This window comes from Trichosurus vulpecula, chromosome 5 (assembly GCF_011100635.1).
Source record: "Trichosurus vulpecula isolate mTriVul1 chromosome 5, mTriVul1.pri, whole genome shotgun sequence".
Lineage (NCBI taxonomy): Eukaryota > Metazoa > Chordata > Mammalia > Diprotodontia > Phalangeridae > Trichosurus > Trichosurus vulpecula.
Window position 1 is genome coordinate 216,757,799 of NC_050577.1, and position 21,350 is coordinate 216,779,148.

General features: G+C 39.9%; 1 long non-coding RNA gene across 2 annotated transcripts in view; it reads left to right on the forward strand.

Moving 5' to 3' along the window:
• The first annotated feature begins 2,599 nt into the window (after positions 1-2,599).
• The window catches only part of LOC118852015, a 63,292-nt gene continuing 44,541 nt past the window's right edge, over positions 2,600-21,350 (forward strand). For both annotated transcript variants that reach the window (XR_005010515.1, XR_005010514.1), the window contains exons 1-2: positions 2,600-2,631; positions 6,183-6,326. This is a non-coding gene — a long non-coding RNA (uncharacterized LOC118852015). The remainder of the gene's footprint in view (positions 2,632-6,182; positions 6,327-21,350) is intronic.

Genomic DNA, 21,350 nt, shown 5'->3' on the forward strand with positions numbered 1-21,350 from the left:
TCCTATAAAAAGAAGCTTTATGCTACAGTGAGAAGAACTCTGGGTTTGAAGCCAGAGGAACTGGACTGAAATCATAGCTTTGTTATTACCTGTGTAGTCATTGAGAATTTATTTGATAACTTCTATGGATTTCAATTTCTTTGTCAACCAGGACAGGAAAAAGAATTCCTGTTCAAAGACTGCAAATTAGAGACTGGTACACTTGCATCTGTGGAGGGAGTCTCTATCCCAGGAATTCCCTAAGATTATCGTAGGTTAGGAACACTCCACAAGCCATGTATGCATTAAAGAATAAAAAGTGATTGATTTGAAAATCTATTACGGTAATCTTATGCCCTCTGCTACCATATCTGAAAATGTAGATGAAAGGATTTATAGCAAAAAAAAAAATATGTAATCAGAAGTTTATATAGAAGCTGTCATATATCTAAATATTGTCATTTGATTTATACTATAAATATTCATATATATGTAATATACTTAATTTATATTCTAAGATAAGCAGGAGAAAGGCTAGACTGGGAATCCCCTGGAAAATGTGCTTGGTCTTCTGAAAAAAAAAACAAAAAACAAAAACAGAAACAAGAAAGGACAAAAATGGAAACTCTTTTGAAAACTCCTTATCAATGTCTTCTATGTTACCTGTAAGTACATATATTCTAGAGAATAGTTTCTAGGAGTGGCAAAGTTTAGTGCTGATGACTCTGTTAACATTCATATTTGTAGTTTGTAAGAAAGCAACTATTTGTAATTCGTAGAGGGAAGCTTGGAACATTCAGTACCACAAAAAACAAAGTGTCACCACGTTTATCACTCCAAGTAAACTTAGTTGTCAGATCTGAGGACTGACAAGCTTGATGGGGGAGACTGATAAAATCTTAACAGGTTTCTGTCTGTTCTTGTTTGAACTTTGCCGAAGGACCAAAGTCCTTGTAGGCAGTTGGCCATTTGAGGGGCTCTCAGCCACCACTGATTACTTAAGAATTCTAATACGGTACCTTTTTTACATGTACTTTTGATGATGGGAACATAATAATAACAGGAGTTATTAAGTATTAATATTTTTCCTAATGGGTCTATCCAAGCCTTAAGGGAAATTGTCGCATTGCTTCTCAATTCATTCTCAAGACAATTTGCACTTTACTAATAACTAAATTTCACCTATTTTAAAGTGTAAACCCCTGAGAGAGAAAAGGAACTGGGTATTTTCCAATTAAACTCTCCCCAAAGCCATTACAGAAACGGAAGGGAAAAGAAAGAAACGTGAAATGAATTTGAACATACCATGAAGATTAAAATAAGATGAGTTCTTAACAGGGGTGACCAAAGCTTTCAGTCAGATAATCCACCTTCTATCACATCCTTTATCATGGCCTTCTTCAATCACTCCAAGTAAGTCAAGGAGATGCCTTTCGGCTTTACGATTGGAGGAATAAACCTCAGTACAGCAAGAGATAAACATAAATTGCTAATATCCCTTGTCCTAATAGCTGGTTGGCTAGAAATAAATTGAAATCTGAAATGAAAGTTAACAGGTACCTAAGAGAGGGTGCAAACAAACATAAGTGCCATATTTTAGCAAATGCTATTATCTTAGGAATTTTTTTTCTTTCTTCATTTTACAGAAAGAAATTCTACACAACCTTCTGCTGGTAATGCAAATGTCAAAGATCACAAGATCGTAGATTTAGAACTGCAGCCAATTAGTCTGACACCATTATTTTATAGACGAAGAAACTGAGGAAGAGGGAAGTTAAGTAACTTGTTCAAGGTCATACAGGTAGTAAGCGTAAGAGTCAAAATACAAACTCAGGCCCTGTGACAAGTTAATCATTATTTCCAATGGTTGAGATTGTTGGGCAATCTTTTATCCTCAGTGATGTGGTTATTTATAGACTTAGAAGGTTCCCTAGGCCATTGAAAAGTTAAATGACATGCCTTATGTGATCACAGAGCTGCTATGTGGGAAGAGGAGGAGGAGGAGGAGGGGGAGGAAGAGGAGGAGGAGGAGGAAGGGGAGGAGGAGGAAGACTTGAACAAGAAGACTATCCTGTGGGTGGGGGTGGGTTTCCCATCATAATGACCTTCATTATTGTAGTCTCCCATTCAAAGACTTCAGAGAAAGCTCAATGCTCACATGAACACGAAGTTAAGAATTTGTCCAATAGAGTTTCCTATTCAGAATCCATATGGCCTTCAGGGAATACATCTCTGTGTTCTGTATAGCTCAAGGACCGGGAAACTTGGAACTTAATTAATGTTAAAGGCTAGTTTGTCTGGTTATTCTCAGCTACTACTCTTTATGAGGCCTTGGGCAAGTCACTCAGCCTCACTGCTCTCATTTCTCATCTACAGAATGGGGGGGGTGGGAAGGAGAGGATCCATAAGGTCCTGCCTAGCTCTAAATACTATGACCTCATGATCCAAGAACACAGTTTTCAAGCCTGTCTTTTTCTCTGTTCCTTGTTCAGAAATGTCCAACTCTTTGTGACCCCCTCTGGGGTTATTGAGTTTGTTTGTTTGTTTTTCAGAGATCCCAAGGTGGTTTGCCATTTCCATCTCCAGCTAATTTTACAGATGAGGAAACTGAGGCAAACAGATATAAGTGACTTACCCAAGATTACACAGCTAGTAAGTGTCTGAGGCTGCATTTGAACTTAGTTCTTCATGACTCCAGGACTGGTGCTCTATCCATTGCATCATCTAAGTTGCCCTTTACTCTGCAAGCTACTAAGTTTTAAAAGAGTTTTAAGAGTATGTGTTTGGAGACTCTAATAAACAGGTATTTGCAGGATGGTCACCTAAGTGTGAAGTTTGTATCCATCATAGGCAGGAAGGAAGACTTGCACCTTCCTTGATGGAAATATGACAGATGGAAGGGAATTGAACAGAACTAGGTAGATGAATTAGCATTAGCCCCATTTTAAAGATGAGAAGTTGAGGTTCTAGAGACTTATGGCCACATCAGCCACTCAATGTCATATGTTTTGTGACCCCAAAATCATGTTTTTCTGACTTAAAGTCAGTGGTTTTTATGACCTCTTGGGTTCATTTTCTCTTTCTTCTGCTAAGCTGAAAATCAACATTATGAACATTGTTACTTGAGGGATTCTCTTCCACTAGCCACCTTTTCAGCCATTGCTTCATTTCCTCCTTCATTAAAACAAAGTATATGACAAAAATCTCCTTAGACAAAAGTTCAAATTCAACCATTTGATTGTCCTCAAAAAACTTTCCAGAATCCTTTCCTTCCTTCTGGAATAAATTCAGCCCTCCCCAATTCCCTTTTATCAAGTTACCTGTTACGTACTGACATTTGCACATATGGTCCCCTTCCTTAAGGAGAGGGACTTTGTATGAATTTATTTGTGTTCATGCTGTATCCTTCCCCAGAGAAACATAAACTCCTTGAGGGGAGACGTGGTTTTGTTTTTGTTATCTCCTGCAAAGAGCTTTAAACATAGTAGGCACTTAATAAACGCACATCAAATTCATCTGAATTGAATTTATATCCCTAGAACTTAGCATAGCGCCATATACATGGGTTCCACATTAGGCCAGGAAGGTACCTTGCTGCTCAGCCTCCTCATTTATGGATGGAGATCATATGATCATAGATTCAGATCTAGGAGCTACCTTAGGGACCGTCTAATCCAATCACCTCATTTCACAGATGAGAAAATGGAGGCCCAGAGAAGTCAAGTGCTCAGACTGGGCTCCCTGCTTTGCTCATACTCTTTTCCCTACCTGGAGATCCTTCCCTTCTCCTATTTAAATTCCATTCCTCCTCTAAAGCTTATCTTACTTTCTTACCTCTTTGATGACATCTTACATCTCCTCAAGCTCTCTTAGATTTCCCTCTTCCTATACAAATTAACTTTTAATTGTATATTCAGATTTTTCTTGAACTATGTCACCTGTGTTATAATCTTCTCTCCTCAACTGGATCGGAAGGTTCTTGAGGGCAGAAGCCACGTCTTACATGTCTTTGACATCGCCCACAGTGTCTAAAGCAACACTCGACAGAAATTCTTCAAGGGCCTGCCAGTTCATCGATATGGGTAACTGAACAGAATGATCTGTTTAGAATTAGGAAGGACAACCTTAGAGAACGTTGCGTACAACTTTCTCATCTTACAGATGAGGAAACTGAGGGTCAGAGTAAGAACATGATTTGCCCATGGTCATATAAGTAGTAAATGAGAGGCAGGTTCAACCTCAGTCCAGCAATCATTCTCCTGCACCACAATGACACCTCCCTCTCAAGTTGCAGCCCCTTTGGCCTTAGTAGGGCAGTCAAAAACAAATAAATAATTACCCTGCAGCAACATCTGATGTTGCCATTCTCAACACTTAACTAAGCTGGTTATTGGAGAAGAGAAAAAGGGAGTGTTTGACACTGGGGGGTTAATATGACACAGAGGACAGAGCACTGGACTTCGAATCAAGATGCCTGCATTTGAATTTTATATTTAATGCTTCCTGGTTATCATTAAACTTTTATGGAAGTCAGCTTTCTCATCCCTAATATGGGGGCAATGATACTTATGTTGCCCACCTCAGAGGGCTGTGAACAAAGTATATCATACACCATAAAATCTAGGAGTGTGACCTGGTAGTATTATTCTTATTAGTAGCAGCTGTTGTAATTGTAATATCATAGGAGTATGGACTCTTAGAAAGTCACAGGGTCCAACCTCCTCATTTTACAGATGACAAAACTAAGGCTGTTGTGCTGTTCAGTTGTTTCTGACTCTTGGAGACCCCACTGGGTTTTTTTTTGGCAAAGATACTGGAGTGATTTATCATTTTCTTCTCCAGCTCATTTTACAGCCAAGGAAACTGAGGCACACAGGGCAAAGTGATTTGCCCAGGGTCACCCAGCTAGGAAGTGTCTGAGGCCAGATTTGAACTCATGAAGATGAGTCTTCCTGATTCCAAGCCCAGTGCTCTGGGCACTACGGTGCCACCCAGAACTACTGATTTTCTCAAGGTCATGCTGCCAGTTCATATCTGAGCCTGGATTAGTGGTGATGATGGGGTTTTGTTTTGTTTTATTATTGATAGGGTGGCTATTTTCACCATTAGAGATACATTACAATGTAAATGCTTTGAGGGCAGGACATTTTCCCATATGATCCCCCGAGTTGAGCACAGAACCAGGCCTCACTATTGCTATTATGACTTATTTTTCAACCTGAACCTGATGAAAAAGAATTCCTTCTCTCTTTTTGTTGTAACGACTTAAATGAAGCAATTTAACACTGGTGTCTGTTCCAATGGTGTCTAAACCACTCTCTGATGGTATTTTTGAGGTACTGAGTTTTCCTTATGCTCCAAAGGGATAATTCCTGCAATAAGGTTTTGAAAATATGACACTCAGTACAAATATATGGCCCTATCAAAGCTCAAAATAGCCCAAAGACTTTTGGGACACCCTATACATACAGATGTGTACATGGAAAAAAAAATAAAAGAAAACAGGTAAAAGGAAAGACAAAGTAGTATAAAATTTGTTTTTATGAAGCAAAAGAAAAGTTCACTTTTAAAAGTTCTGTGCCTATTTCTTTGTATTCCCTTCTTGGGAAAATAAATTGAAGCATTGGATTCATCTCCCCGTAAGCATTTAGAAATATAAAATCATTGCAGAGCTGGGGTCAAATCGACTGTCTCTGCTCAGAGGAGGCTATATTTTTCTGGAATATCAGAGAATGAACAAGTCATGGGGTTCATACACAAGAAATGATGGCAGCAGAGGCAACAGTGAGTGGGCATCATTCCCTTTTGAGTATACACACTCTTTTTGCCCTGCTGAAATTCAGTGCCCCATCCACCTGTTCCGTCCCAATCCAGTAAGATGAACAATACTTGTAGTCTGGTTAATTTATCTACATGATAAAATAAAGAACCAGGAAGATCATGCTCCAAGGTAAGATGACACCTGGGGGTTATCACCAAAGAGGCCTGAACTTGAAATGCTCTGGGAGGTTTCTGTCATCTCTTTTCCAGCACATCTGTACTCAAGCTGATGGCATATTTAAATGATGTCTCAGGAGGGGTGGTTTAGTTCTTTTTAAACTTGTTTACTGTGGGATTATTGTTATTAGCTTCAGCTGATCTCTTAGCTTTTCGATGCCTTAATTTTCGCCCTTAAAATGCATACTACTAATTAATCTTTCCAGATGGACCACAGTCGGTGTGCTCAGTTGGTACCCATGTCATGACAGGAGCTCTAAAGGAAGACTGCCAGGACATTATGAGGCCCTTCTTCTCCAGAAGAGGATTTGCCTGAGGACATGGAAAGGAATCCCACTGAGTCCCAGGAGGTCTGTATGAGTTGTAATCTGCACCATTGGGAGAGGACCCATATCCATAAGACCACAGTATCAAAGTTCCTCACAATCAGCTTGGTGTGGTGGGTACAGAAGAGCCTCGTGACAATGTTGGTTAGTTGATAAAAGAGCCTCTCCAATATCATAAGCATTTGTAGGAGAAGACCCATTTTAAGTCCCAAGAATGATTCTAGTACCAAAATCATTCCCTTTACATGTCTCCCTTTACAACCTAATGGGGTAAATGGAATGGTATTCCATTATGTCATAGAGGAAGCCAAATTGCCATGGGTGGGGCAGGGGGTGGGGCTTTCTATTGGCCATGTGTGTCAAAGCAGAAAATAAAATTCCCTTCTTTATTTCCCACAAGATGGTGGCTTCCCCATGTCGGTCTTATTTAACATCAGGTTCCTGGTCAGAGAAGGTCAAAGAATTGGAAGTAATTATGATGGTTCCCTTTGTGATAACTAGTTGGGAGGTTAAACCTTATAACTGACTTGAAGGGATATGGTGCCCTGTATATAATAAAAGTAATTTAAAAAAGAACCAATAAAAGAGAATATAGTTGATTTTCAAGTATCTATACCAATAGAAGGGGGAAATTACACAGAGATAATCCAAGATTTGTGATTAATCCCTAAATTTTTCAACTTGCAATCCAACATTTTCCTGTATATTTGGAATTCCACCATGGTAGGAAGCAACTCCATAAAGTATTAGGTAGTGGATCTAGATTAAGAGAGCTTGAGTTCAAATCATGCCCCTGACCGCAGGACCACAAGCTAGCCCTTCTTCTTCCTGGATCTCAGTTTCTTTTGTTGGTGGCGGTGGTATTGAAAGAGAGAGAGAGAAGATAGAGGTAAAGGAAAAGAAGGAAGGAAGAAAGGGAGGGAGGAAGGAAGGAAAGAAGGGAGGGAGGGAGGAAGGGAGGAAAGAAGGGAGGGAGGGAGGAAGGGATGAAGGGAGGAGGGAGGAAGGGATGAAGGAAGGTAAGAAGGAGATGTTAATTTCTTTTTCTTGGTTTTTTTAAGAGAGAGTAAAGATAGAAAGAAAGAAGGAAAGGAAAAGAGGGAAGGAAGGAAGGAAGGAAGAAAGAAAGAGAAAGAAAGAAAGAAAGAAAGAAAGAAAGAAAGAAAGAAAGAAAGAAAGAAAGAAAGAAAGAAAGAAAGAAAGAAAGAAATAAAGAAAAAAGAGAAAGAAAGAAAAGGGATCTCAATTATTAATCTACAAAATATGGGGACTAGACTATATAGTTTAGGTGGTTCCTTCTGCCTCTATATCTGTTATTCCATGGTAGGAAACATCAGTTAGAACTTATGAAACCCATACTGGATAATCCACAAAATGGAGAGCCCAAAATAATAAAGAGTTGATGGCCATTTGTGCCTAGTAAATGGTCATTCATTGGGTTAGGGGCACAGTACTCTTTCCTCTTCCCAGTGCCCGTCGCTGGCCTCGTTCTGCCTGCCCAGCTACCAATGCTAGACATTAGACCAACAATCTGAAGAACTGAAATCATGCATTTTCCTGGTGAAATGCTTTTACCTGCCATGCCTGCTGTGAGTGAAACGGGCTGGGTTTTCAAAACGTTAGGTAGTTTAACTCTCAGTTAGTGGCAACAAGAAAATGGCATACTCTAAGGCTGCTCTTTAGCTGTCAACTGGTACACAATAGAAAAGAGAGAAAGACACAGAAGAGGAGGAATTCAGACACAAAGCAAAAAAAAAAAACATCCAAATGGCAGGAAAGCAAACAAAGAAAACCACAGTGAGTCAACACCATTTTTGTCCTCCCTCTCATGTATTTGTAATGGGAGAATGAATATCAGGCATTTATATGGCATGGTTCTGCCTAAGGCATTCAAGGAGTTTTACTAACCATAAATTATCTGATAGGTGTTAACTTCTTAAACTTTCCTTATAAATGGAAAAGCAAGAACAAATGCTCAACTGAAAATATTGTTGATATTTTTTCAGTTGTATCTGACTTTTTGTGACCCCTTTTTGGTAAAGATATTGGAGTGGTTTGCCATTTCCTTCTAAAGCTCATTTTAGAGATGAGGCAACTAAGGCAAATAGGGTTAAGTGACTTGCTCAGGGTCAGATAGCTGATAAGTATCTGAGTCTAGATTTGAACTCAGGTCTTCCCAACCCCAGGCCTGGTGCTTTATCCACTGGGACCTTTTTAACCAAAGATAAGTGGCAACAACTGTCATAACGTGTAAGAGAATTCACTGAGAATTGCCATAGTAGGAAAATAAAATTGTAGCATTAATAGAAGCCACATACGAATATTAGCACAGTACCTGGCGTACAGCAGGCACTTAAAAATCTTTACTGACTGATGGATTGATTGAGTATGAGAAACAAATGGATAACTTTCTTATGCTGAGTTATGGGAGGCAATGTGGATGGAGGAATCCTGGGTTGGAATCCCACCTTAGGCCCTAGCTCTGTGACCATATACAGCTACATCACCTACCTTCCTAGACTCTCAGTTTCCTCACCTGATAAATGAGGACAATACCAGGGTGGTGGCCAGGAAAATTCTTTGCAAAGTTTAAAAAAAATGGCAGTTGAGTATATAACCAAATGGTGAGAGAGGAATGCACCCTTAAGGGTGCTCATTCTAGTCAATTTCCAGAGCCTCCCTTATGGAGCCCTCATCCTTCACTGCTTGGTTTCCTCCTTACTCAAATATGTGCTCACAAATTGGGGCCATCATTTCTCATGTGGATACTAATCCATCCTTGAAAGGGTCCTTAGAAGAAATGTGGGGACAGGGCAGCAAGGGTCCAGACCCATGATTTCATTAGCCTAGGGAACTCCTAGTGAGGGAAAAACCTCTGCCTGTGCTGATCAGACACTAAAAACCTTTTAGAGCTGTCTGAGACAGAGAGAAATCCGGGGACTTCCCAAGGACCACAAGGCCAATGTGTGTTAGAGGCCAGATCTGAATCCAGCTTTTCTGGCCCTGAGGTCAGCTCTCTGTCCATTATGTCTCCCTGCAAGACACATTCAGAGGACAGCAAGTATTGAGCTAGAAGAAACCTCAAAGAGCCATCTAGCCCAGGGGTGAACCTGTGGCCTTCTAAGTCCTCGAGTGCGGCCTTTCAACCGAGTCCACATTTCACAGAGCAGATCCTTGTGTTATGGGGATTTGTTCTGTGAAGTTTGGATTGAAATCCTACATCAAAAACTCTCCTTCAAAGACTAGGGGAGGGGGAAAGAGAACAAACCATGGGCTGTGCTCCCGCAAGCCTTGCCTTCATAGGATCATAGATTTCAAGTCGAAAGGAACATTAAAGTCACCAAAAACCTAACTTTTCATTTTACAGAAGAGGAAACTGAGGCCAGAGTGTGATATAGTAGTCCGAATGGGAGACGGGATTTGAACTCCTATCTCCCTGAGTCTAGCATTCCAATGCCCCCACTATGCTGCCTTGAGGCATCCAACTTAACTCATACCTTCTTTTTTAAATATTTTTATGTGACATTTTTTTCATATCACTGTCATCTGCAAATGACTTTCCAACATATACAACTTTACCTCACAACAAAGCTATGTGGCTAAGCCAAGGAAAGCAACACATTGGCCATGGCTGATAATGCATGACTCATTCTGCACTCATATTCACCACTTCTGTAGAAGGGCGGGAGACACATTGTCCTGCTAGTCCTTTAAAAGTCCATTTGATTAGGGAATTGATCAGAGGGCTGCCTGACTTGTGTTTTCCATGGCTATTTTATCTTGTGTCCTGTGTTCCTTGTAATTCAGGGTGGCAACAGTGTCAAGCAGAAATTTATGACTAAAAATTAATTAATTTTAAAAATTTTTAAAAGAGAAATTTATGGATGAGATGACAGCTTCAAAAAGCATCCCAGCTTTGACCTTTCTGAATGGTACACAACCTAGGCCTCTATAGTAAACAGACAAAGACTGAAATTCTTGAGGGGGAGGGGATAAAAACCAAAATTCAATTCAGCATCTTAAGGGGCAACATGATGCCTCCCTTCATCAAATTAAGGCCTCTTGACTTAAATTTATATATCATAGATTTAAAGGGGACCCCTGGACATCAATCTGGTACTGCCCACTTATTTTACATATGGGGAGACTGAGGCATGGAGAGGCAAAGTGACCTAAGATCACAGGAACAAAAATAAGATGCTAGAAGGAACCTCAGAAGCCATCTAGTTCACCCCTATCCCTCTCATTTTACAGATAAAGAAACTGAGGCCCAGGGAGATTAAATGACTTGCTCAAAGTTACACAGGTGCTATTGGGGGAGAGAAGGAAGGGAGCTTTAAACCTAGGTCCTCTGTCTCTAAACGCAGTCCTCCTCACATTGTCATTTGATCTGCTTTTAGTGACTGTGGTAGTAAAACCCTTCTAAGCCACCTTCCCCACAGTAAAGGTTTGATCTTTGGGATAGAGGCAATGGAATAACTAGAATATTTTTTAGATTTGTACTGAGTTGCCAAAATAATCTGGATTTCCAGCAGTTTGATATTTTGGTACTGAGAAAGAAGGCAGCTGAGGAAGAATGACTCAGTGTCTAACTTTAAAACAAGAGAGGGATGGGGGGAGAAGAAGAGAAAGAGAAGGAGAGAGGGAGAAAGAGATGGAGAGAGAGGAGAGAGGAAGAGAAAGGCGAGAGAGAGGAAGTGACAGGGAGGGAGAGAGGGGAGAGAGGGGAGGGGCGGAGGGAGAAAGGGAGAGAAAGGGGGGGAGAGAGGGAGAAACAGGGAAGGAGGGAAGGAGAGAGGGAGAGAGGGGGGAGGGAGAAGAGAGAGAGGAGAGAGGGAGGGAGGGGAGACAGAGTGAGGGAGAGAGAGAGAGAGAGAGATACAGAGTGAGGGAGAGAGAGAGAGAGATACAGAGAGAGACAGAGGGAGAGAGAGAAAGGAGAGAGGGAGGTGGGAAGAGAGAGAATGAATATGAATGAAGGTATTTCTATGCTTCACAAAAACTTTTTTGCTCATTACATTCTAAGTCATCCTAATAAAGCTAGTGTTCCTATTATCCTTATAATTGACCTCCTGTACCTGGGCACCCCATTGGAACACCCACTGTGTTCATCCCATGCTAAAGAATTGTAGATTCAGCAAGATTTTTGCTGGTTCAATTTTTTTTTTCTTTTTTACATTTAGGGTTGGCCTGTCTTATTTGATTCTCTGTACTGAACCAAGTAATTTTGGATAAGAAAACTACAATTCAGAGGTTAAGTGACTTGTACAGGGTCTCACAATTAGTAAGTGTCTGAGTTCAGATTGAACCAATAAAATGACCAATTTGCCATTCCATTCCATGCTTTTTAGAGGCAACCACAAGATCTGGCCATCTGCCCTCATCCCCAACCCCCATGGAACAGTGAAACTCCACCATGGTACTCTTTCTGTTGAAGCAGAAGAACAGGGTGTGCAGCATGTATGCGTAACTTCCAATGCTCTGAACACTGTTGTTTTTATTTAAAACATTCGTGATTCCCATCTCTTATTTTAAAAACAAAACAAAACCCCAAAATGACATTCTATAACAAACCCCATTATCATATGTCTTTTTTTTTACTTCTGAGTAGCCAAAGCAAAATAAATCTCTTACCTTGTAGAGAAGGGGAGCCCACAGAGAGCACAATAGAGCAAGTGATGTGGAAAATGTTCTTCAGCCAACTTCACACATGATTTACGTGTTCCTTCTGGGGAACACTCTCACTTTCTCTCACTCTCTCTCTCTCTCTCTCTCCCAGGCCTGATGAAAAGCTAAACAAAATTATGACAAAATCAATGTATATAAACTGTATATATACAGTATATCAATATATATACTCATATATAATTATATATACAATGTATGGATAATCAATGTATATGTGCTGTATATATAGGTATATATGTACATGTGTGTATACATACATATATATTCAAGTATACAAATACATATATGTACACACATTTTATATATACAGATAGACATGCACAAAAAGACACAAAAAGAAACCATCAAATACTAAACAACAAAAAAAGAAACCCAAAAGCTGGCTCTCGGAATTTAAATTGGAAAGTTGGGTGCCTGGAAAGGTAAGCAGAATTGTTGGCGTGATTTTATTCCCCAAAGGATAAAATGTTACAGTGCAACAAAAAGATGTTTAGTTTCCAAAACTCTTAAGGATATTTCAATACTCCACAGACCCCTACTCCCCAATCAGGTTTCAAACCATTAAAAAATTTTTCATTTAACATATAAACTGTGTACAAAGAAAGCCCGGGAGCTATGATAAAAAATATTCGTCAATAATATGTACCAGTATGGTTGGAAGTCTGCTCCAGAAATTAAGAGGTAAATGTCCATAAGAGAAACCTCTCAAAAAAATCAATATGCTGATTTTTGTTTCCAATGACTATTCCCACTTGATATTTTTACACTTCAAAAAATGAGACTACAGATCTCTAACTCAAAAGCCCCAAAGCCAAGCTTTGAATTTAGCTGCTTTCCAGTCTCAATTGAGCTACCATTCTTTCTATTATATTGTTTCAGACAAGGAAAGAAAAATCAATGGCCCCACTCACCTGTGGCAAAGTTTTTCTGCTAACTCTCCATGGCTCTAGGGGATCCAGTCCTCAGTGGCTGCAAGTAGATTTCGTCCATACACCTGGTGAAGCATCAATTCCTTCCTTTTGAAATAGAAGAGAGCAAAAGAAATCTGGTTGATATTTGAAAAGAATTAATACTATTTCACTTAGTCCTGCTCCACCTTAGAGGACGAATAGCCAACATCTCTTAAAAATAAAGAGTTGGTAAAAGTTGGCATTTTGCAAACTGCTGATTGACCTCATAATTTGTTTTAGGAGAGATCTTCAATATATATTTCTCTTCAATTTTTGTGGTTCTTTCATTTATGACAGAACTGAACAATAGGTTTGCTGAACTTTCTTCCCCTCTTTTTTATTCTATGTTATAAGCGATGGCTCTCTTGAAGGGGAAGAGGGAGAGATATACTGGGAAATGTAGGTGGTGTAAAAACAAAGGCTATTAATAAAAATGTATTTTTAAAAAAAGAAAGGACTGAACAAATGTGCTCCAAGTGAAACACAGATAAGGACTGTAAACTTTGAAATGCTGTAAATATGAGTATAAGAAAGATCTGTGACTTCATCCATGCAGGAGCACTCTCGGTGGGGGGAAGGGTGTCCTCCAAAACAGATGGCAGCCTGTTTATGACTTAAATAGATAGTAGATCATAATCACAAGACTTTTAGAGCTGGAAGAGATTTCAGTGGTCACCTAGTCAGACCCTTCATTTAAGAGATAAAAAAAGGAGTACAGTGAGGTTAAATATTTTGTCCAAGGTCACACAGGTAGTAAGTGGCTGAGCAGGTAAGTCCTAAGGAGTTACCTGAAGTACTCAGAAGTAAAATTACTTGCCCAGAGTCACATAGCTAATATCAGAGACAGCATTTGAATCCAGGTCTTTTATAAATGTGTGTTATATACTCTCCTAGTTCCCAGTAGAATGTACACATTGGAGGGAGGATCTTTCTTTTCTTCTTTCCTTCCCTCCCTCTGTCTGTCTGTCTGTCTTTCTTCCCTTCTGCCTTTGTATCCCCAGCATCCAGCATTCAATGTTCTACTGAACCAGACCGAATTGCTGACTTCCAGCCCAGTTTTCTACTCATTATGACACACTGTCTCCATAAAGTACTATAATAAATGTGAGATGACATTATTCTTCCTTCTCTATAAAAGGACCATTCCATGAGAAACGAGAATGACTAACAGCCCAACAAGAAATCGGGTGCTGGAGATATAAAGAGTTGTCAGTCCCTAACTTTAATTGTTCTCATTTTATTTCACCTTTTATTGATTTCATCAATAAAATTGAGGTCTTCTTGAATATGACAATTTAACAGCTTCCTTTGGAAAAAAAATCTTAGTATGGAGTGTTTTATATTTATATCTTGTTAATGAGCATTGGGAAGAAAAGGATGTAGAAAATCCCAAAAGGCAGGCAACTAGAGGATGTCATATTCCAGGAGGCGTAGGTTTATTTTGTATCATGAAAAATGTCAGAATGGCAAGAATCACTGTAGTAGCCTGCCCACTCTCCCTGTTAAACATGGAGGTGAAAACTTTAATAAGTCATGTCCCCCATATTCCTTACATACCTGAGTTAAATCTCAAAGGTATTTGTTTCACCCCAGGGCAGTCTTCTGGGGGGCTTGGCTGAATGTATTCCCTGAAGCCATTCTGTTCTCAATATAGTCATTACAGAAGAATCAAGACATCCATCGTTCAATCAGCCCAGAGGATCTGCAAAATGAAAAGACTATGTTGAGTGAGAGAGAGAGAGAGAGAGAGAGAGAGAGGGAGAGAGTGATAGGGAGAGAGGGAGGGAGAGAGGGAGGAAGAGAGAGAGGGAGAGAGAGAGAGAGACAGAGAGAGGGAGAGAGAGAGACAGAGGGAGAGAGAGAGAGAGAGAGAGAGATGACAGAGAGAGATAGATGACAGAGACACAGAGACACCACGACAGGAACAGAGACACAGAGAGAGAAAGAGACAGAGAGACACAAGACAGGAAAGAAGGGAGGAAGGGAGAAAAGAGAGGGAAGGTAGGAAGGAGAGGGAAGGAGAGGAAGAGAGGAAGGAAGGAAGGAAGGTACAAAGGGAAGAAGGAAGGGCAGGAGGGGAGAAAGGAGAGGAAAAAGAGAAAAGAGAGAAAGGGGAGGAAGTAGAGGGAAGGGATAGAAGGAGAGAAAGGGAGGAAGGAAGGGAGGGAGGAAGGAAAGAAGGAGAGAAAGAGGGGAAGGAAAGAGGAATAAAAGAAAGAAAGAAGGGAGGGAAGAAGGAAAAAATAGTGAAGAAAGGAGGAAGGATCAAAGAAACGGAGAATTAAAGAAATTGGGAAAGAAGAAAAAAGAGCAAAGACAGAAGAGGGGGAGAAAAACATTCTCTTCCACTTTTGTTTCTCCCAGCAAAAACAAAAATGATCCCTAGAAAGAACACTTAGAGCTGGCATTTTCCACAATATTTGTGACCTCTTGGTTAGCGATGACATAGCCACTGTTACACTCTGACAGGTGATGAGCTGAGACATGGCAGATCTAAGCCCCCAAGAACAACATTGCTGCCAAATGTATTTAAGCTCATGTTAAAACTTTGACTTAAGATTCCCTTGATTAACTTTTGCAACAGCTCCTGTGGTGGCCTTTCAAGGCCCTAATAAATTAAGTCATTTTTTCCATGGCTGTCAGTTTCAGTTGTTTCACCCCATGTGTTCCCAAACAGCAGACATTTTTATATCCCCCCATATGAATTTGTGAATTATATAAAATAAACATGGGTCAACTCCAAATTCAAATTTTCAAGGAAGTGGTTCCAATGTTCATCAGGCCATGTCTACACTGGCTAAGTAAAGCGCTCTTTTTAGAAAGAGAAGCGCCTTAGTCAGCTAGAGTCTACATAGCTGATCTGTTGGGGAAGGGAGGGTTGAAAGTCGTTTGTTTGTGGGTTTTTTCCACCTGATTTCACTGGGGAAACAAAATCACTAAGCATTTCATGAGCATGACCCGTGATGATACAAAATGTCATATGATTATTGTTTCCCATTTTATTGAGGCAGAATAGCGCGCATCTGAAAGGTTAATAATGTAGTTAAGATGACCTAAATGAAATATTCTTGAGAGTAAAATACGATAAATAGAAGAAATTCAGAGAACAACTGGGAAGATTTGTATGAACTGATACAGAGTGAGAATGAGTAGAAATAACCAGTACAACAACGTATACCATGTCTAAAATGATGTAAATGAAAAGAACAGCACAAAGGACTTCAATAACCAATCTTGTTCTTGCACAACAAACAAGGAAACATTCTTGGCAGGGAAGCTGGAGAGTACAGGGGCAGAAGTCAATAAGTTGTCAGACCCACTTGATATACCAGTTATTCCAGCTTACCTATTCTTTCACTGTTACAAGGGTTTCAATTCTTGTAATGATGTAAAGTCGGTTCTGGGTAGGGGTGGGGGAAGGTGGGTGGACTGGAAGGTTAAATCCTAAATTACGGATATAAAAACAAAAGACATCAGAAAAATAAAGAGTTAAAGAAAAGAAGGAAGGAAGAAGGCAAGGTAGGAGAGAAAGAGGAAGAAAGAAAGAAGAAAAGAGAGGGAGGAAGGGAGGAAGGGAGAAAGAAAGAAAGAAAAAGAAAGAAAGAAGGAAAGAAGGAAAGAAGGAAGGAAGGAAGGAAGGAAGGAAGGAAGGAAGGAAGGAAGGAAGGAAGGAAGGAAGGAAAGAAAGAAAGAAAGAAAGAAAGAAAGAAAGAAAGAAAGACAGAAAGAAAGAAAGAAAGAAAGACAGAAAGAAAGAAAGAAAGAAAGAAAGAAAGAGAAAGAAGGAAAGAAGGAAGAAAGAGAAATACCCATTCTTTTCACTTAACAGCAATTTCTGAAGATGGATGCAAAAAAGTATATCATACACCATCTGAAAAAATGCAGACCATTCTTTCCCCCTATAGGCAGCAGCAGTGATAGTGATGGTGTTGGTGGTGGTGGTGGTGTGTGTGTTCGTTTTTGTGTATTTTAAATGAACATTTTTTTTTCCAAATGGCCCTTGGCCAGCAGCTGCCTACCACACTGATACATTTTTTTAAAAACATCAAATGGTTGAAAATGATAGCTAAATACCAAAAGAAATCAATTTAAAATGGTAATCAATGTTTTTGAGGAAACATTTATGAACTCTTGATCCCTTACAATCAAGATTTAATAACTATTGTTGGGGCATTATAACATGGTTACTGTACAATGCCCTAACATAATCTTTAATGCTGAAATTCTTCCACCAATTTTCGGGATAAAAAGAGGTTTAGCAGAAATGTTCTTCTAACAGCTATGAAATTATAGGCTTCCTCTTTATCCACCCAAACACACTCCACCATGCTAAATAATAGATACAGCACTAATCACCTTTGGATTCATGCCAACGTGCTGACATTGGTGTCTCGGCAGAATTTGACAAAATTGCTTTGAAGGAATAAAACCTACCTCCTAAGGATGATCTCAAACACTTTCAGAAAGGGTCCTTGGAAGCAAAGTACGTACAAGTATTTAAAAGGATAGATCTCCTCTGAATGAGATGCGGTCTAGCAACCGTTGCATCTCCTTCCCTTCTCTTTCACCCACCAAAAGTAGGGAAAGAATTAGGTCCTGACATCCTAAGCTTCAATGTCTCTATTTTGGATATTTAATATATTGATTATTTGACCACCTGCCAAAATTTGCTTTTTTTCCAAATCATAAGGCTTTGAATTCAATAGTTTGGTTGTGCACACACAACTGTTTTAATGGGGGCAAAATTAACCCTTCAGACTCTATCTACATGACACCCAAGAAATTAATTCGCTAAGGTTTCTAGTTCATTCAGCAAAAGAACCACAATGCTTGGCATACAGTAGGCATTTAATAACTGCTTATTCCTTCCCCCTAAATCCAGTTTCCCTAGTCAGGCTCACCCAGTTTTTCAAGAGCATCTAGACCAGAGGTGGGGAACCTGTGGCCTTGAGACCACATGTGGCCCTCTAGGTCCTCAAGCGCAGCCCTTTGTTTTTTTTTTCTTTTTTTGTTATTTATTTATTTAATATCTTTAATTTTCACAAGAGTTTGAATTACAAATTTTCTCCCCATTTCTACCCTCCCCCACTCCAATATGGCATATATTCTGATTGCCCCATTCCTCAGTCAGCCCTCCCTTCTGTCACCTCACTCCCCCCCCCATCCCCTTTTCCCTTACTTTCTTGTAGGGCAAGATAGATTTTTATGCCCCATTGCCTGTATATCTTACTTCCTAGTAAGTGCAGCCCTTTGTTCTGTGTAGTTTGGATATGGCCAAAGGGCCACACTTGAGGGCCTAAAGGGCCATGTGTAGTCTCAAGGCTGCAGGTTTTCCACCCCTGGTCTAGACCATTGGTTCTTAAGCTGGGGTCTCTGAGCATACACACACACACACATACACACACTTATATATAATATATGTATATATTACAAATATTATGTATATGCTTGTGTACACACACATATAACATATATGTATGTATTACAAACATATCATGTATATGTGTGTATACACATACACATACATACAACTACACATATGTTAGTGAAAAACTACAAAGGAATTAGAATAAAGTATTAATCACCCACTGACTTTGAATTAAGAAGTCCCTTTCTAATTCCTCATTGTGAGGTAACTCTCACTTTTAAAGGCTGGGCCAATGGAACACAAGCTCTTGTGAGTCCTACCAAGCAAGGAATTTTTTGAGTACAGTATTGGAAGTGGATTGCCTTCCCCTCCCAGAAGACTCTGACTAGCTCACTTTGGAGACTCATAACCAGCCTGGCCGAAGGGGGATGAATTCCAAGTGTTTTTCTAATTAGCCAAGCCAATCTTCCTTAATGTTCTTGGGGAAGGTGTCAACTAGATCCAATTCTTAGATTCTTTCTCAGATTCCTCCCTTACTATCGCAAGACTAGAAGACCTTTGATGCTCTCTCCACTATCAATTCTATGTTATTTCCTTTTTCTGAAGCCCTGTTTCCTCATCCGTAAAATAAAGAGGCTGGTATAGGCCTCTGAGGTCTCTGCTAACACTAAGATTCTAAGAGGCATCTCTTTTCAAAGACTGGTATCAACAGTGGCACAATCTCCTCTAAATGCTAAGACTTTGGGTAACATTTAGATAAGTCTATTTTATTAGCTAATACAATTGAAAGAATGGTGGCTCTGGAATCATAGATATAATGAACTCAAATCCTAATTCTTTGACTATCTCCCTGAGTGACCTTGGGCACGTTATTTTAATTCTCTAGGCCTCAGTTTCCCCATAAATAAAAGGAGCAGTTGGGCTACACTTAACCTCTAGGTTCCCTTCCAGTTTAGATCTTTATTTCTATTGATTATCAATTCTGCATATTGAATACTTGTGCTCCTGTGTAACTTGTCTAGACTGAGGATGATTATGCCATAGAATACTCCAGAAACCTTAGAGACCTGAAAGGGTAACCTCAGCTCCCCAAAAGGACCTAACTTACAAGAAGACTGTAACTAAGCTGGGACAGCTGTAGCTTTTCCCCATTTGACAAAATTTAGAGAGTGCCAAAACAGCCAGTCTGAGCACTGAGTTAGCATAATAAAAACAATAACAATAAGTAATGACAAACTAACAGCTGAGTGAAGTTTCTCTCTACCCCACCTGGTTTCCTCGGCCTCACATTTTGTGAAGCTTTCCCCTGCTGCCAAAATTTCGTTAACAGCTCTGTTAGAGAGTAACAAAGGTTCTAAACACCTCCGACTCCCTCAATACCCACAAGGATGGAGGAATGTACTAAGGAGCACACAAAGAAACAGGAACAGCAAGCTTCACCTTTGTTCCGCAGTAGCTTCTAGGTCCAAAATGGACAACACGGGGGCAGATAGACATCAAAATACAGAGACTTACCTATGGCAAGAGAAACTACTGAGAAGTCACAGTAGCTGGAGCCCCCACTGCTAAATGACTATTGACATCATCTCACAAACCTTGTGTTCCTGGGCCACATGCCGGAAGATTGTGGCCTGCTGGGTTGGAATGCTTGGGGGTGGCAAGAAGTTAGTAGGGAGGGCAAGAACCATTATTCTATTTCCGCTCAGTAAACAAAGGTTTAATGAGCTGAGTTAGAGAGACTTTGGTAGCCCCCAGAGGGGAGGAAATTTAGGTTGACAAAGATGGGAGCTTGAAAGAAAGTTTGGATTTTGGTATCTGCACATTGCATAAGGGAGGAAATAAGTGGTTTTACCTGGGTTAGGCACAACAAACAGGTAATGAGAAAAAGATAGGATGACAGGTCTTAAGAGTTGAAGGTAAGGAGTCTTCTTTGAACACAATGGATGTTGGAGTGGAACGGATAAAATGAAAACAATATGGCTGAAGTAGCAGGTAGAGAGGATAAAAACAAAAATTGATAGCACCAATTAGGATTGATTGATGGGGAGCAGTTTTGGAGGGAGAGAAGCCAGGAACGGGGAAAAATAATGCACACAGGAGTATAGGAAATAGATGGCCATCCCCTACGCCAAAGTGTTATCTTGCCTGACAAAAAAGGAAACCTTAAAAGAGTTGTCAGGAATTTGTAGATGAGGGAAGCAAAGGACATTCAGGAGATAAAGAATCTTTCAAGTAGCTGAGATGATAGTAGAAAAGCAGGGAGAATTAGATTTAGGAGAAAATTATCTCATGTTCAGCTTTACTATTCACAAGCATCAATGGGTTACTTAAGCTTTCTATGGTTTACATGTCTCCTGGCTTTTGAATGGGTTTTTCCGATTACTTTTTCTCACAAATAATAATAGTTTTTTTTTATTTTCTTGGTGCAATCTTGTCTTCCCCTCAGGAAACATCTCATGTTCCTCTAGGTTCATTTAAATGCCCTGTCCCAACTATGTGTGCAATTCCACTAATTTTTTTATTGTCTGTAAATTCCATTAGAGGGTTCTACGTTCGTATTTTGGAGTCATCAATATGAAAGGGGGAAAATAAGAAGAGTTCTGCCCAGTGGTCCCTCGCTAGGCAGCTCTACAGACACACTGTCATTCGTCATCATGCTTTGTTTATGAGCTTGAAGAAAATTTCAACCCAAGTGACTCAGTTCTTAACTAAATGAATGCGAATTAATTCTGAGTATAAATTTTAATGAGAACCACGCTTAAGATGCCCTTGTATATTCGAAATGCACAACATATATTTCCAGCAGCATGGACTGGGGAGCTGGTGCCCAGGAAAGCTCAATTCTTTCTTCTTGCCGAGGTGATTTGGACATCGTTACTTGATTTGCATATTGGTATCGCCAGAAGGGCCCAGAACTGCAATTCCAAGGAGCATCAGGTTCCCTCCTCCCTCCCCCCTTCTACAACCATTATTTAGACCACTGTCTCCATCATTCATTCTCTTTGCTCACAAGTATTTTAATTTCCCCAGAATCCAAGTTGT